The sequence below is a fragment of the Polypterus senegalus genome, chromosome 2, assembly GCF_016835505.1.
Source record: "Polypterus senegalus isolate Bchr_013 chromosome 2, ASM1683550v1, whole genome shotgun sequence".
In the NCBI taxonomy this organism is placed as follows: domain Eukaryota; kingdom Metazoa; phylum Chordata; class Cladistia; order Polypteriformes; family Polypteridae; genus Polypterus; species Polypterus senegalus.
This window is the reverse complement of record NC_053155.1, coordinates 1960226-1977261: the sequence shown is the minus strand read 5'-3', so window position 1 is coordinate 1977261 and position 17036 is coordinate 1960226.

Here is a 17036-nt window from a genome sequence, read left to right as displayed (position 1 = left end):
TGCTTTGTGCCCTGTGTTGGCTGGAATTGGCTCTAGCAGACCCCCGTGACCCTGTAGTTAAGATCTAGTGGGTTGGATGATGGATGGGTTAGTCTAGAATTGTGACTTAGATGAAGAACAAACCACATTTTATTAGGAATCAAAGCAGAAATCCACAAAATACCAAAGAGTTTCACTTCCTTGTTTCTTGCAGTCATACGCACAGCAGCAGGGACCACTAGTGGCCAGGGGGAATACAGCAGCCTTAGAGCAGCCAGTCCCGTCAGTATGGCGTATCCTGGCCAGGTATGGGTATCCCTGCCAGCTTGTGCACCGCCATGCTCTTCTTCACTCCATCTGCTTGTTTCCTCTTAAGGGACTTTGCTTTATTTGACTCTTTAGGTAGTCACTTGCATCCTTAAAAATGTAACTAACATTAAACCTCTTTTATTTGACTTAATAACAGTGTGGTTTTAGTTCAGTGTTACATGACAAGGGACATTTGATTCCCTTTCTTTAATATTTTAGATTACATTATGATAAATATACTTTACTATCTGTGTAAGCCTGTACTGTAAAAAGCCTGGGGTCCTAGAAACTATTAAAATCGTCAGAAAAAAAATTGAAATGTAGAGATGTCAGGTAATTGAAAGGAACGACTCTGGGCGTCTCTCTCCTAGGAGGTTGCGTTTTCTGCCGATGTGCTCGCATCGTTTGTGCATTAGCGGCTAAGCGACTGTCTTTCTTCGGAGGTTACCTTTTGCTGACATGCTGACCTCACTTGTGTATCCTCAGGATTTGAAGCCGTTACCCAGACTCCACCTCTCTCTTCCAGGCCGGACAGACACACACACACACACACATACTTGCTAGCGTAGACATTTATATATAAGATAAAACAATAAAATCGCACATAAGTAGCAAATTAAGCAAAGTATTTTTGTTGTCCCAAGGCATTAATTTCATTTTAAAATGGCCACCAGCATCAATTTGTTATGCTTGAGAAATACGTTATCATTATTTTTAAAAATAGTGAATTGTCGACATGTACTGTATGAGCAGGAACTTGGCACAAGAAATGGAAATTATTCATTGTTCATTTAGCTGTATTTATGTTTTATTGTTCTGCATGTAGTAGACTCCTTTATCCAACCCAAACTACCAAACCAAATCATTAGGCTTCAAATAATCAATAACTGATTAGAAAGTAGAATATCAACAAGTCATTTACAAGAAATTTGAAAGCAGTAGTCCTCCAGTAGGTCAATCTAAAGCTGGTCGCAGTCTGAGGACACATTCAGTGTGGGGATGGCTTTATTTCATTTGATCTTTTACCAGTAATTCACACTATGATGGTTCAGAGTATTAAAGGCGCATTCAACTACAGCTCAATTCCGGCTCCTATGTGACAAGTCCAATCATTTTAGCCATAAAAAAATAACACATGGAATGAGAACTTTTTAGATCAGGTTCAGAGAACTTTTAATATGTGCTACTATAAAAGACACATGCGACTTGAATACGACCTGTGCTTGAATATTTGAAACGTCCAAAAATATCTGCACTCCCCAACTAATTTATTGCCATCGTTCACGCAGCATTCTTCATATTTCTACTTTGAAGTTCAAGATGGATTCTAGTATTAAGTCAGCATTAAAAGGAGAGAGAAACGAGGTGGCAAAATCAAGAAGAATTTGGGGTGACTCCTGCGATGCAGCTTCTGATCGAAATGGTGCACATCAAATATTTTTTTCTCAAGAGAGCTTTGTGTGTAGACACGGTCAAAGGTCATGGAGTGTCTCCCTTGACATCTTGAAATTGTTAACTCCAAACCATCCATGTCACACTCCCAGCAGTCCTGGCTCCTCTCCCATGTCCACAGGATTCTCTGCACACACACAGCAATAACGAAAGTGTCAAGGCAAATCTCATTTTTGATTTATTTTCCTGACCATCATGAGGTGATGAACTTTCAGATGTCCTGCACTACAAATGATGTGAAGTAGGGCAGGAGTTGAATTTGAGCCCTGGTCCGATGTGCACCTAGCATGTGTCTGAGTCTCATATCCTTCTGAGCCTACCCAAACCTGCTTTCGTTTTCTTGCTTTGAGGATCTGTTCAAAACTATTTCAAAATATTGTAACATCTAAAAATTTTAGAATACGCATTTATATCGAGGAGAAGGACATTCGTGTTTCTTTGCTGTTTTTGCTGTTGGCTCTCCTCTCTTTCTCTCAGGTGGGGTTGAATTCTGTTGTGTTAAGTTCGGCGAGATTGTATGCAATGTTACCTTCTTCAAATAAAATTGAATCAAAACAATATATCTGGTACAGCATTAGTGATCTGTTATCTCCTTGTGTTCATATCTCTTCTTGAATCATCTCACCTTCAATGTGTAACAGTAGTTTACGCTGCATACCCACAAACTCCATCACAACATATCAGAGTCTAAGCACCAAGACGCTACAGTAGAAGGCAGAAATCAGTACTGCAACGCTCCCAATTTAAACTTGAGTTAAATTTAGTCGTATGAATAATGTTTCTGCTATACTAAGGAGACGCTGTTTTGATCCAGAATCTCTAAAATAAAGCCCCTAATCAGAAATAGCAGCATTAAATTACACAGATCATGATATAGTATTAATTTTTTAATCATTAGGCAATTCATACAACCAAACATTGCTATTCTTAATATGTAACATATATACTTATTATTATATCCAATCGTTTCTTTCTGATATCCCAAATAGTGTAACAGCCTCCCTCATAGATAAAACAACCCCAGACCAGACCATAACCCATATACTCAGGCCATTAATGTTACCCAATAAATGCTAAAAGCTGTCTTAATCAGACTCGTCCTTCCTTATGACTTCGCATAGAAGAATAAAAGTCACTACAACGGCAGATATGAATCCAAATCAAATCTCTTCACCCATCCTTCAAAGAGATTTATTCTGTCCAAGACCCTGAAGGTGCCATAAATATCCACAAATAAAACTGCTGCTGGGATGTAAGGTACTTTTTTTCCACCAATCTTCCTACCATTGCCTCTTTCTACTTTAATCCACACATATGTGAATAAATCCCAGCACCAGAAAGAGTCTCCAATGTTGATTGTGGTGATTTACTTTCTGTACCTTTCACCAACTTCTTCAATTTTCATTTTTAAAAGACGTGCTACCATCAGTGATGTCACTCAACCAACTGTGGTGATCCCCGAAGCCCAAAACATGTTAGGATTCAAGAGGATCCACACAAAAGATAAAACACCTGACCATTCAAGGTAATAATCTCAATACAAACTAACTTATTTCTCCCATTGTCATAATTAATTTGACATCAACATTATATTTAACATACAAGATAAGTGACAGTAAGGTGACCAAGGTACAACACAAGCAGGCCAGGAAATGAAGAGTGGAGAACATCAGTTAGCATTGGCACTAAATTATAAATGATGGTGTTCACATTCTATTGAATTATTGTTTCGTTTTGCTTTGAGGGACGGGACCAGCTAATAACGTGCAGAACGGAGACAAGTGAAGAGCGGTCTGAGTCTTCTCGGTGACTCACTTCATTTTGCTGCAGTTCATTAAAATGGTCCGCTCTTTCAGTTCTCAGTCAGGTCATTCAGTGGGACTTCAAGCAAGTCCAAAATGAGACAGAGTGCTTCAGATTCTCTTGTGTGTACATCAGCCTCTCATTTAAAATCTTCAATTCCATCAATGAAGTCTGAGCAGAAAGTGACACAAGTTAACCTGCAAGGAGCAACAAAAGGAGACGAATAAAAGAACAAGTTTACAGTCTACGCATCTCTTCTTCTCTTTTGAAAACAGAAAATGCCGACTTCATAAACGTCGTTGTAAGTGGCAGTGGGTGTAGAAACATTTATTACCATTTTATGATTTCTTTCAGATTCCCACAAACCTTTGTATAAAGAAGCACTTCCTGGCTCCTGTCAGAAATGCATTTCTACTAACCTCCCAAGCATGTACACTCTGATGTGATGCCAGGATTACAAGGGATTGGCACTGCTGCACATGGCACCTGGGTGCATATTATAAAGAAAGGCCTCTTTATGACAAATGATGCAAAGATGACCCAGGTCAGGGGTAAGAAGTTAATGAGCCAAAGCAAAAGAGGAAAACCATCTGACCATCTGCACTCCAAAGTTAATACAAGTGGAGCTATTACTGGGACGCCCAAGAGATGTTGACCTAAGGGGATGAGAAGGAGATGGAGGGAGAGACCAAGACGGTCTGACAAAAAGACAAAAGTCCTGCTGGTCTATGGAGGGCGGCACATGTTACTTAGATAGCATTTTAAAACATGAAGGTTTGTAGGTTTTATTCCAGGTCAAAAGATTGTGGTGCACAGTGTGGACAGTTGGTACTTTAAGGACTACATGGAGGTCAGGGGTTCACCAACACCAAGGACTGCTGAAGGAATTAGAGCCTGGTGTCCTGTAGCCAAAGCAGGCTGATGTCGGGAGTGGAAGAGACCAAGCAGAGCTACACTGTCTGGAAAGGAGTTGGGACAATAACTCAATGGCAGGAGGACAAGAGTGCCATGTCACACATGAGCAAGGTGGGAGATGAGAATGGAGAATGATGAGTGTGTGGAGAGATGGCCACAGAAGTAAACCCCTTCGGCAGTCAGATGAGTTTAGGTCTGTTGGAGGGGCAGAATGTTCTTGGATTTGTCCTTTTCTGTTGTACTTTGTGTGCTTCACATTATTTATGAAAATACCTGCACCCCTGTTTGGGGGGTCCGTATCTTTACATAATTCCAGGGTCTGAGAGATCCACAACATCACATGATGCTTGTACTTCATTAGAGAAAAATGTGAGGTCTGATGATAAGTGAGTGGTGAAATAAGGAAAATTAAACATGAATGCAGTTTTAAAAAATGAATGGTAAACACCTTAGTTTTATGTGAAAATTATTTGAAAATAATTTAACAGCATTAATGTGGATACTCAGTTACTGCTAATACAACATGTTATAGGCATGGAAACAGAGCTGACGTGTGCGACACCATGAAGATGCAGTAAAGACAGATTTGACAGATTTTATGATCCATTTTCAAAAACCTGAAGTTATAGTGACGAAACATTTGGCTCTGATACATTTTGGGTGCTTGGGAAGAAATGACCTTCTTCTTTTGATTGACCACAAGAGTCTCAGATTCCCATTGTTCAGCGTTTGGTCCTTGTGGTACTTGATGGTCATTGTCTTCTCTTTGTACTAAAAGAAAATTGACAGAAATGCATTGAAATAGCTTGGAGCAGCAAGACTGCGATCTGACACCAAAGACTTCAAGCGGTCAGAGACAGAGTGGACATCAAAGGAGTACAAACTCGGCATTGCAGCCTCGTGGACGTGGAAACGTACATACTCTGGAGCGCCCTCTAGTGGCTACAGGAGCATCTTTAGCATTCTTTTAGGCTGTATTTATACTGGGCAGTGCTGACAAATCTGGAGGGTCTGTCACGCGGATAGACAGACACAGAGGTGGTGCAGATGTATGCTGACCTCACCTCACCAAAATGAGGCGCTTGAGTTCTGGGGCAAGATGGGCGCTGGCTACGGCCAGAGAGCCCGGCAGGCGGAAAGTGGTCGGCGGGTGGCCTGTGAAGGCCTGGTCAATCACGATGCCCAGTTCCCTCGCCCAGCAGGTCCGGGACACGCCTATCAGAACATGTCGGGCCTCCTCGGCGTCCTCAGTTGGCGGTCCTCCGACTTGGGGGTCAGAAAAGCCTGCTCGCGGGAACCGGCAGGGACGGGCGGCCACCCGAGCCCCTGGCCACCTGCTGCCAAACTGCCCCATCACATCGCCCGGAGCCTATGGACTGCAGCTGGACATCATCGGAGAGGTATTGTACCCGCCGCATCCCTTGGCGAGTCGAATCACGGGAGTGGTGTTGCTAAATGGGCACGCCGTGGTGGCTTTGTTTGATTCCGCAGCAACATTATATCACTATATATATATATATATATATATATATATATATATATATATATATATATATATATATATATACGCCGCCTCCTTTAAGAGGGAGCAGTAATGAAGTTTAACTTGAGAATGATCTGTTGTACCGGTAGTTGTTGCTAATTCCGTACCTTCCGGCGGAGATATGCGAGTTGGCAAAGGTCCGGCGGTTCTGTCAATCCTGTCGAGTGCCAGACCCGCCAGATTCCTGCTTTGAAAGGATAGGGGTCGATTTGGTGGGACCCTGGAGCCCTCAACCCGTGGCCACAAGTATATCCATTCTTGTTTTCCGCGTGGGCATTCTTCATCATCATCCGACCTCCCAACTGGCAAGGGCCTTACGAGGTTAAGGAGAGAAAGGACTCGTCGACTATGGAGGTGAAACGTATGTTGGACATGGACATAATTGAAGAGCCATAGTCCCTGGTCCAGCCCTATTGTCCTCGTCTCCAAGCCAGGCGGCTCCTGGAGGTTCGTAACACCTAAAGAAGGCCCTAACGTCGGCACCTGTGTTACGGACGCCCGATTTTGGGCTCCGTTTATTCTCCAGACCGGCGCCGGACACAGGCCTGGGTTGAGCCTGATCATATATATATATATATATGACTATACGCTGCACTTCAGTGGATGTCCCTACACAAAGATATCCGCTGGGTCACCAGGTGGTTCCTGGACTTATAAGTTCACTGTCACTTATCGGCGGGGGCATATATATATATATATCTAATGAAGTTTAACATACCAAATTGTGCAACATTCTTCTTTCTTCATCATCATCCTCCTCCAAATCGTAACACGAGCCTTCACAGTCAGTGCAATAAACAACACGATCCCCAGCACTGACAGTCCTACCACCAGCCCTATGTAATTGTATGATGGTTTCTCAGTTGTAATCTGATCTGTAAGTCAAACACAGTAAACACACTCCAGCATTTAAGATATAAAATCTAGTAAAGTAAGAGGCTTAAATGCATCAGGCCACTTTAGACGTCATGAGTTATTGTCCTATTTGTTCAACTGGTCTGCTTTTAGCCTTCTTAAGATGACAGACTCTAGGTGACCACAGACTGGCTACTCCCATCAAACAGTCATAAGACTTTATTGTCAGCCAGCTCTTCATCAGTCAGTTTTATTGAACTCACTTGCCGTATTTGAGAGATGGTTGTTTTTATTAGTAATTTTTTTTCCTTAGATGCTATTTTTTTTTGGGTTGAGGGACTCTAATATTTCATAAGAAGAATTTATGAGTTAGATTTCCATGTGTGTAATATTATTTAACATCTCTATTTCAGAGATTTAAGATTTGAATTGTTTTGTTAATTCTTAAGTGTATCATGCCACTACCCTAGAAATGTTAGTTGGTAAGTAATGGGTTGCTACATCTGCATGAGGGGCAGTTTAAGGACTCAAGTGATGGTAATTCTCCACCAATCCAAGCGGTGGCACTGTGTGATAATGTTCTCTGTCTTCCACAATCTGCAGACTGTAAGACTACAGCTCTCCTCCAATGATGTCACTTCTGCTGTTGGTGAAGCAGGCTGACATAGCAATGGCGTCTTCTGCCCCAATGAAGGCAATGTGGACACTTCAGAGCAGACAGCAGAATTAAACTTTATTGTACGGAGCGCCTACAGACTCATTACTTTTATTACAATTGTTACCATTTAAGCCAAGAGTTCCCAAACTTTTTTCGGCCACAGACCCCTTTACCAAAAACTTTTCAAACTGTCAACCCCCTAGTCATTGACTTTACTTACTCAAATTAATACATTTGTACAGTAGTCGATATTAAATATTTCACTAGATATCAAACTTTTCATTTTAATCACTTCTAATTAATGTTTGATAAAGATAAAAGGACTATGGAATATGGCATTATCTTGTGCAACATTTAATATCAAAACCTGCACTAACGAAAATTAAAGCAAAAAATACAAGTTTTTTTTTACATTTTTGACATTTATGAAATAAATATGCAAATTCAAAATAAGTACAAATAGTCCAAGCTGTACTGTCTGCATTTCTTTTTTAGTTTAGTCATATAATTATCTGAAGAAATAAAAACTTTTATTAACAAACAATTTCGACCTGTGATAAAAAAAAAACAAAACAATAAAGTATGTACTAAATTGAAACAGAAGATTTTTGTTCAAACTCGAATAACTAAACGGTGTCCTCTGATTTTCTTTTTCGTAGTACTGCTCCTCAATAATTAATTATATTCAAAGTTCAAATCACAAATAAGTACATGTCACATCAAACGAACCAATTTATAGTGTTTTATTAAAGCAGGACTGTACAAGAGCGATAGATTCTGCTAATATCGAATATCCGTCATCTCGTCCCACCGCGAGCAACGGTTTTTCATGTCCGCACTTGCTTTGATACGTTCAATAAGACAATGCACTGACATGTTTGTGCTACATGTATTTTCATGCATTCTTACGTGTGACTCTTTTAATGACATATTTTACCTTTTCGTACACAAGTTTGGTACGTAATGTGTATTTATCAAAAGAGTGTTTTTTTGAATTATTTTACTTCTTAATTAGGTATAGATATTTTGAAGTAACAAACAAATGGCAGTAGTAAGGGGGTCTATTTTTGCTGTCGTTGACCTCCAAATTTTTTTATAAAGTTCAGATCGACTCCAGGGGGTCAATATCGACCACTTTGGGAACTCCTGATTTAAGCCATTATTCTTCCTCATTTCATTTCCAGCATTCCATTGCTCTCGTCGTGCCTCTGTTTGATTTCACCAATAATTCTTAGTTAAGGGATGTCAAACCCCGTCCTGTCTGTCTTATCTGTTTGATGAGGGCGACTCTTGCTTGTTACTTTAATTTACAGCCAAAGAGTCCACTTTCTGTCTCTAAGCGAGGGGCTCGTCTTTCTCCAGCTCTCCTGCACGTCTAACCTCTGGCTTAATAAACTATGAGTGGTTTCTGACTCATACAGAATAATAAGTCTTTTTAATTCTAACTCTTACATCTTAATCTTATATATAAAGCAGACTGTAACAATCTTGCAGTCTTGTACATATGCTATCATCCAGTTGGAACATTTCTGGTGTGCTCCGTTAAAACAACCGACGGTTAAAAATCTGTAGGATTATTTGTTTGTTGTTTAATGTTTGTTTTTTTAACTATATTTTCATCTTACATTATTCTTATTGTAACAATATTGTAGTGGCAATATAATATACTGTAAATCAACCTAATAATAATGTTAATTTAATGGATGTTTTTTCATTGTTAAAAATACTGCATGTAAAAATTTATTACTACACCACAAAATAAAAATTAATCTGTTAAAAAACCTTAAAAGGCTTCACTTTTCCCATTCTATTTACACTACCTTGAATGTATTCCGCGATTATATTTTGATGAATATAGGCTATCTATTATATTATATATAAGATAAGTAAGCAGTTTTATTTTTTATGTACCATAAACATTCTGTACTTATTTTGTGGATTCAGCAGCTCTCTTTGTGGTTTTTGTTAATTCATCAATGAACGAAATGTCATTTGTTTTGCAGCATCGTAGCTAACGTGTTACCATTATTTTGTAAAAATGTAATAGGAAGTCTTTTTTTTTAATATGTTCATAATCATCAAACAAATTTAATTAGGTTATCAAAATTGAAAGTAAAGTATAGACTGTAAGTTTAGCTAACAAGACAAGAAGCGACCATTTTAACTGGCTGTTCAAAAGAAGAAGATGTTTTTATTCCCATAATTCCACTGATTCCAACAGATTTGCCATTTGATTTTTTTTGCCATATTGATAAATAAATCTCAAGGAAATATTGCTGAAATCAATTTGGACCCAGCCTGCTTCTCACATGGTGAACTTTACTGTATGTGGCATGTTCAAGGGTAGGAAGTCCTAAGAACCTTTATCCATCCATCCATCCATTATCCAACCTGCTATATCCTAACTACAGGGTCACAGGGGTCTGCTGGAGCCAATCCCAGCCAACACAGGGTGCAAGGCAGGGCGCCTGCCCACCGTAGGGCACACTCACCCACAAACACCCACACACCAAGCACACACTAGGGACAATTTTCGGATCGCCAATGCACCTAACCTTCATGTCTTTGGACTGTGGGAGGAAACCCATGCAGACATGGGGAGAACATGCAAACTCCACACAGGGAGGACCCGGGAAGCGAACCCTGACGGGTCTCCTAACTGAGAGGCAGCAGCACTACCCACTGCGCCACCATGCCATCCTAGTCTTCATTGTTTGTTAATTTATTTGTATTTTTGAAGTTGTGTTTTTATTTATTATATTTTTCTCAAACAATTTAAAAAAACTTTATTTTCCTCTCTGGCAATGCCGGGTATTTCTGCTAGTGCTTAGTAAAATATAGTGTCTACTTTTCTCATGAGCTTATAATACTTTTCTAATACATAGAGATTACCAGTTTTAAGAATACAATTTTCTGTTGTGTCTGCCCACCTGGAGGTGCCTCTTCCTGAGTGGCAGCCATATAACTGGAAGAACCGCCATCTAGGACGGTCTGAACAGAACTCCGGTCTAACAAGACTCGATTTTGTACCTTCACATGCTTTATTTTGATCAATATTTGATTTCAGTTATACGGATTTGCCTACAGGTACCCCAACACTCTCGCTGTCTCTTTTGCTCTTATTACACTGAAGTAGGAAGTACTGCATGATTGCCAGGAACCGCTTCTCAAGAACCGCAATTCGTGTCAGGAAAATCTGCTCCAAAGTTTCAACGCTTCACGAGTAATCTTTGGATTTGAAATGTGAACAATTGTAAGTTTAGTGTTTTATGTTCTGATTTTCTGATAACAACTCGTAACTTTCCATGTGTCAATCTGACTGTCAATCTAAGCATTTTGACTCCAACTGAACTATTGTACTCTTTTCTATGAGTCCTTGTTTGACTGAGATGCAAGTTAAACCCTCTGTTTTTTTACAGTTTCATGATAATCTTGTTTTTTTTATTTTCTCATTTCTGTCTTGTAAACTATTGGCATCTCCCAGTATTTTGCTAATAACATCTAGCAGGTGTTCTCTTATTTTATTAGTATGTCAGTGTTTCTCAGCCTCTTTCCATGTGTGCCCCATTTTTTCATATTAGTTTCTGTACCAAAGTTCTTATGCACATTTTCAGATTTTTGATTATATTGCGATTCAGCCAACGTCACTACATTTTCATTTGGGAATGCACTGTTGGCAGAAGTGCTCAAGGCTGGATCAGACTGGGGCATCGCTAATATTTTGTTTACACGCGTTTAAAATTTAAATCCATTTGATAAAAATTCACACATTTCTTTGGTTTTCATTAAATTTCATGAAATGTTTTAGTAATTTTCATAATTCATAATAATTACAAATGTTATAAATACTCCTAAGAATACGATCACTTCTTATTTCTAAAAACAACAGCTGACAGATTAGTGATCACAGAAGTTACATAAAGAAGAGCCAAGCAGAATGACACCTTTTATTGGCTAACTAAAAAGATTACAATATGCAGGCTTTCGAGACAACAACATCTCGCCTGAAGAAGGGGCCTGAGTTGCCTCGAAAGCCTGCATATTGTAATCTTTTTAGTTAGCCAATAAAAGGGGTCATTCTGCTTGGCTCTTCTCTACATTCCTAATGGCTAACACGGTACAAGACCCGAGTACTACAGAAGTTACGTATAACGGTAGAGAGAGCGATGAGTTGTAAGTTGAATTCTGATGTTTGCTTACGGGCGGACAGCCCTAACTATACGCGTGTCTAGATGAGTCTGGAAGTGACAGGCGACGCCACTAATTGTAGCAGCCATTGATTTAATTGAATCGACATGCAGAGAGTCGCAGACTGGTTCCTTTATCCTTATTCACATCCCAAACTTTACATTCTTTATTAACGTTGTTATACCGTCAAAACAAAAAACATAAACATGCATTGTTTTAACATTTTACAAAGAAACAGAAATAATTAATAAATGAAACAACATATAATCAGTTGCATACCTCACTCCATTTACCAAGGGTGCAACAAATTTAAAGATTGCCATTTTCGAGATCAGCGTTTGCCTTCCGGTATTTCCTCACAGTTTCGTCCCCTACGTGCAGAATGATTTTGCGCTCATTTAGACGAACGCCACAGAGCTGATAGTTAACTTACTTGGTGTGATTTTTCTACCATAAACGGGTTTGTTTCAATAAATAGCTTCTACTTTGATTGCCTTTTTTTTTTCGCATCCCTGCCCCACAGGCTGAGAAACACTGGTGTAGGTGATTCAAAGAAGATGGGAGTGTGTATGATAAATGAAGTCATTTCTGATGGTCCACATTGTTTTGAAACATTTCCTCTGGCTAAAGATGGTTCACCGATACAGTATGTCTGTGTCAAACTCTATTAAACTTGTGAAAAACATAAAAAAGCTTTAATGCGGATAAGGCAAATCACAGCTTCTAGATGACCCCCAATGCTGATGTGAATTCTACACAGAAGAAGCTGTTCAGCCATTCATTTTCCACAAGTAAGCTTCATTTTCATGCCATTTAGACTCCCAGATGTCTACTGCAGTGGACAGTCGTAGAGGTTGCTGTGTGACTGTCATTTCTGACATAGAAAGTAAACTCACGCTCAGCTTCAGGTGATGTCCTGTTCTCTCTCAGACGTTTATTTTCAATGGTGAAGGACACAGATATCTTCCCTGTCACATTCACAGTCAGGATGCTGGTCACACTGTACCGTCCTCTACTGTCCGTGCTCAGTGTTGTGGCTACTTGGCTCGAGTCCTTAAGCAGCTCCTTATTCACTGACCGGTGGGCCTTTGGCTCAGGAAATCCCCCAGTAGACGTGCAGGTGAATTTAGCTGGAGATGTTGGTCCACAAACTGGATCAGAGTAATGATCTGAAGAGACAGAAATATATATATAAAGGACTGAACCCGCAGTGAGATGTGCTAGCTGTCTGTTTTATCTCCTACATCCACTGCTATAAATGACCTCATCTTTCACACTGCATTGGGCAACAAGGCACAAAGACAAACAGGCAGGCAGAAGTCGAAACTTCTTTTTTATGAAGTCGCTTTACACTAGACGCCAAAGGTTTTCTTGGTATTATTATACTTTAAGCATTAAATATTAATAATTAAGTAATAATTTTTTACATTCACATTTGTTTTGTTTTATCTAAAGCAACATACAAAAGAGCTCAACATGATTGAGTTAACATCAGTCTGGGGAACTGTTTGGGAACAAGTGTGACAGGACAAAGGGACAGCAGTGATCACCACAAGTGAAGTAGTGAGGACAGAACAGATCAACACAAGACTTACTGATCCTTCATCAAAGCCATCATTAACTAGACAGACAATCACAGAACATGAGAGCCTGCAAACGCTTCTTGAGGGAGTCTTACATTTGAATGGAGGTTGGCAGCTTGAGTCTGGAGTGAGCTTTGATACCACTAACAGGTTACAGCACTAGACGCCATTCACTGACAGACCAGAGTGGGTGAGAAGGACCAATGAAGCGTCTCTATATTGTCAAACTTGGGTCACAGAGTGGCACAAGAGACCGGAAGAAGGGACCAGGATTCCAAAGGAACAATCTCTTTATTGCTGGTAGGTATGGGCACAAAAAATTATTCAAAGGGGGATTTTCTTCAGCACACAAGCACACAGGTTGTGACTGGCAAACAAATTGGTCCAGCTCCTCTCTTCAGGTTAAAAGAAAACAAAGTCTTCTTCCTCAAGCAGGTTCAGCAGCTTGGAAGCAGCGACTGGGGCAGACGCAGTTTCGGGGAGAGCGGACAGGAGAGTGAGCCATTAGGTTTGTCAGGACCTCCTCATACAAGAAACACATTACGCAGTAAACCTCCAAGCCTGCAGCTGATCACGCAAAGGACGAGTAAGAGTATGTTTGCTTCTCATTGAAATACTCTTTAAGAGGGAGCTTCTGAATGCAGCTGTGTTTCTTTACCACAGACGTACTGTTTAACAGAAAGACAGCTCTGACCCATTGGCTACTCTGTAGGTGGGCATTAAGGATTGGAACTGAATGGCAGTTTCTGCTGGGAGTCAGTATGGTGATGTGAGGAGAGGAGTGGCATGTGTGCCCATCTCAGCTCACTGAATGTCAGACATGCCACTGCATTTTGAATCATCTGCAGTGTCTTTGTGACTCTTGCTAGTTCTCCTGCCAGATTGAGTGTTGCAGTAATCCAGACATGGCAAAACCAAAGCTGGGATCAGGTGTTGTGCTGCACACTCCTTCAGATACTCTCTGATGTTAGGGTCACTGTACAGAGTGAATCTACAAGACCAAGAGATCATAGTAACGTGGTCAGTGAAGGACAGCTGGTCATCAATCACCCCATTAAAGATACTGTATGTACCAACCTGTATATACGACAATTAACAAACACTAAGAGAAAATGTTCAAAAAAACAGTCCAGTTAGGCCTCCATTGTTTAGTTATCACAGTTCACCCAACTTTTCTAAAATGTTGAGATTTGACAATTCACAAAGTTCAACTGTTCGCTGTGGAAAGGCGCTATAAATTAGCAACAGAAGAGGAGTCTGGAGGTCATTAAAGTAACAAAATGCATCAAAATTAAACTCTTGAGTTGAGCCCAAAGTGAGGAGTGCTACCAAAAATTAAATCAAATATTAGGAGAACAGAATTTAGCGTGCACTGGAGTTTTGATCTTTGCTGTCCTCGATCTGTTAACCCATCACACTAATTCTGACGAATAAAAGTAAATTACACCACGCAACATTCATCCCACCGTAAGCAATTTTAGAATGAGAAAAGTACTGTGGAAATGCATTTGCTTTCTTCTTCTTCTTCTTCTTCTTCTTCTTCTTCTTCTTCTTCTTCTTCTTCTTCTTCTTCTTCATCTTAATCTTTATAGGCTGAAGCATCTGCACAGGCACCTTTCCAAGCTGAATATCTGAAAACTAAGCATTGTGACAGAATTAAAAACTGAGGAGGGCCAAAACCTAAAGACAGGCCGGCAATAGAAACAGGCGTCAGACATTTGAGGTTGACATCAGCGAGTCACTCACACGCACCTTAAGACGGCCCTGATTACGTGGAAGTGTAATTGGAACGGAGTTTATGTAGAATAAAGCATATAACTTCATTTGAATTGTTAACATCAAAGAGCATCCAGGGATTTGCTTGAAAAGAGTAGAAAAAGAATAAAAGTGCAAACATATGTTTTGTTAAGTGACATAAATATAAAAATGGAGAATATACCTGATGAGAAGGATTAAAAAAGAATCAATCTAATAATCAAAAAGAAACATCATAAAATTACCTCCAATTCATTTATGTAAAATATGCATACAACTACTATAAAATAAATAAGGAACATATTATGCAAAACATATATCACATACTTAGCCATTAATAGTAATGTAATTAATTAACTACAAGTGCTGAACATATTTCTAAGAGCTGGTAGCAATATTATTTGTCTTCCCTTTTAAACTGCAGTAAATTACTACTTATGTTTAAGATAAGATAAGATAAATATTATTATTATTATTATTATTTTTTAAAAACTCAAACATCAAGTGACCAAGCGTTGTTTTCAACTCCATATTGCAGTTGTACCGTCGGTGATCACAGTGGACGCTCGCATTGTCACACAGCCCAGACCTTAGTGTTGTACGTCCTCACTTTAGACTTGTCACGCGTCTTATTAATCTGCAGCCGTGACTGCCACATTCTGAATAAATACATCACTATGTTTAATATCTTGAGAATCTCATAATAAAAACTGAAGTTTACTGCATTACAGCAAATCTTTCTTTATACTTTTACTTATTGCTTTAAGAATTAAAGACCTGAGCAGTAACACATTCATGTCACCGTGAGAAGTTTATACATCAATTCATGTATTCAGCCACCAAAGTGACTTTAACAGCCTGTGTGTTTCAGTGTATGTGAAAGCCAACATACAAACTGAGGACATGAGAGACTTGTACAAAAGTTCAGGTCAAAGCAATTGGCACTAAAAATCCTTAATTCATTGCTCATGTTTGAATCGCCGCTGCTGTTCACTATTTTACCTCCGAAGCTCAAAGGACTTATTTTGGTTTTTGTGAAACAATTCTGCTGCTTGGTAAAAAATGACTATTTCTGTTTATAGCCATCACTACATTTATATGGAGGAATATTTCGGACTAAATGAAATAAATAAATAAATGCGTAAATAAATAAAAGTACTGTGAAATGTGAGCATAAATAAATAAATGTGTCATGAAATGAGAGCCTTAATAAATAAATTTTGTCCGAAATATTCCTCCATACATTTAGTCCACAAGATGTGTCACAGTCATGGTGTCCTCAGTTTGAGTCTTCATTTTATCACGATGACAAGTGGATGGCAAATTAAAATATTATTCTAAAATCTGCATAAATTCCATCATTTTGTATTCCCGCAGCTCTTTATTTAGCTTCAGACATGAAGGAGTTGCACTCTTTCCTCACCCCGTTGTACTTTGTATGCTTCATTTCTGTGACCCTTTCTGGTATGCTCAGCTATCCATGCACCATTTTGATATTTGAAACCCTCTTGGCTTTAGCAGAGGTGTGCAGAGACATCATGGTGGCCCTCGGCTGTCACTCAGTGTAGTCAAATCAGAGAGAAAAAGTGTGATGGGATCATCTGAGTGTAAAGAGTCACTGCAGTGATACACCATTTCCTGTAAACTCTTACAGAATACAACACAATTTGCAGATTTCATTGTAAAATGTTACTGCTCTGATCCTTTATTATTCACCTTGTATCTAATTAATATAACTTAATGTTTAAGCATCAAGAATGGTGTATGGCTGGCAAGAAACTGACACCACCAGAATGGCACAGGGAAGAAGAAGGCTACAGGAAAACAGGTGCCATGTGTCAGTGTGGCATCACCAGTGTGTACCAAGAGCCCCAATGGACAACAGACAGGCAACACAGCATTGGAAAGACAGAGCGGTGTGATGTTGATAGAAGTAGGCTTTGTTAACAACAGCTTTCAGGGGACATGCGAGTCCACAAGTGACAGGACTGCCTTT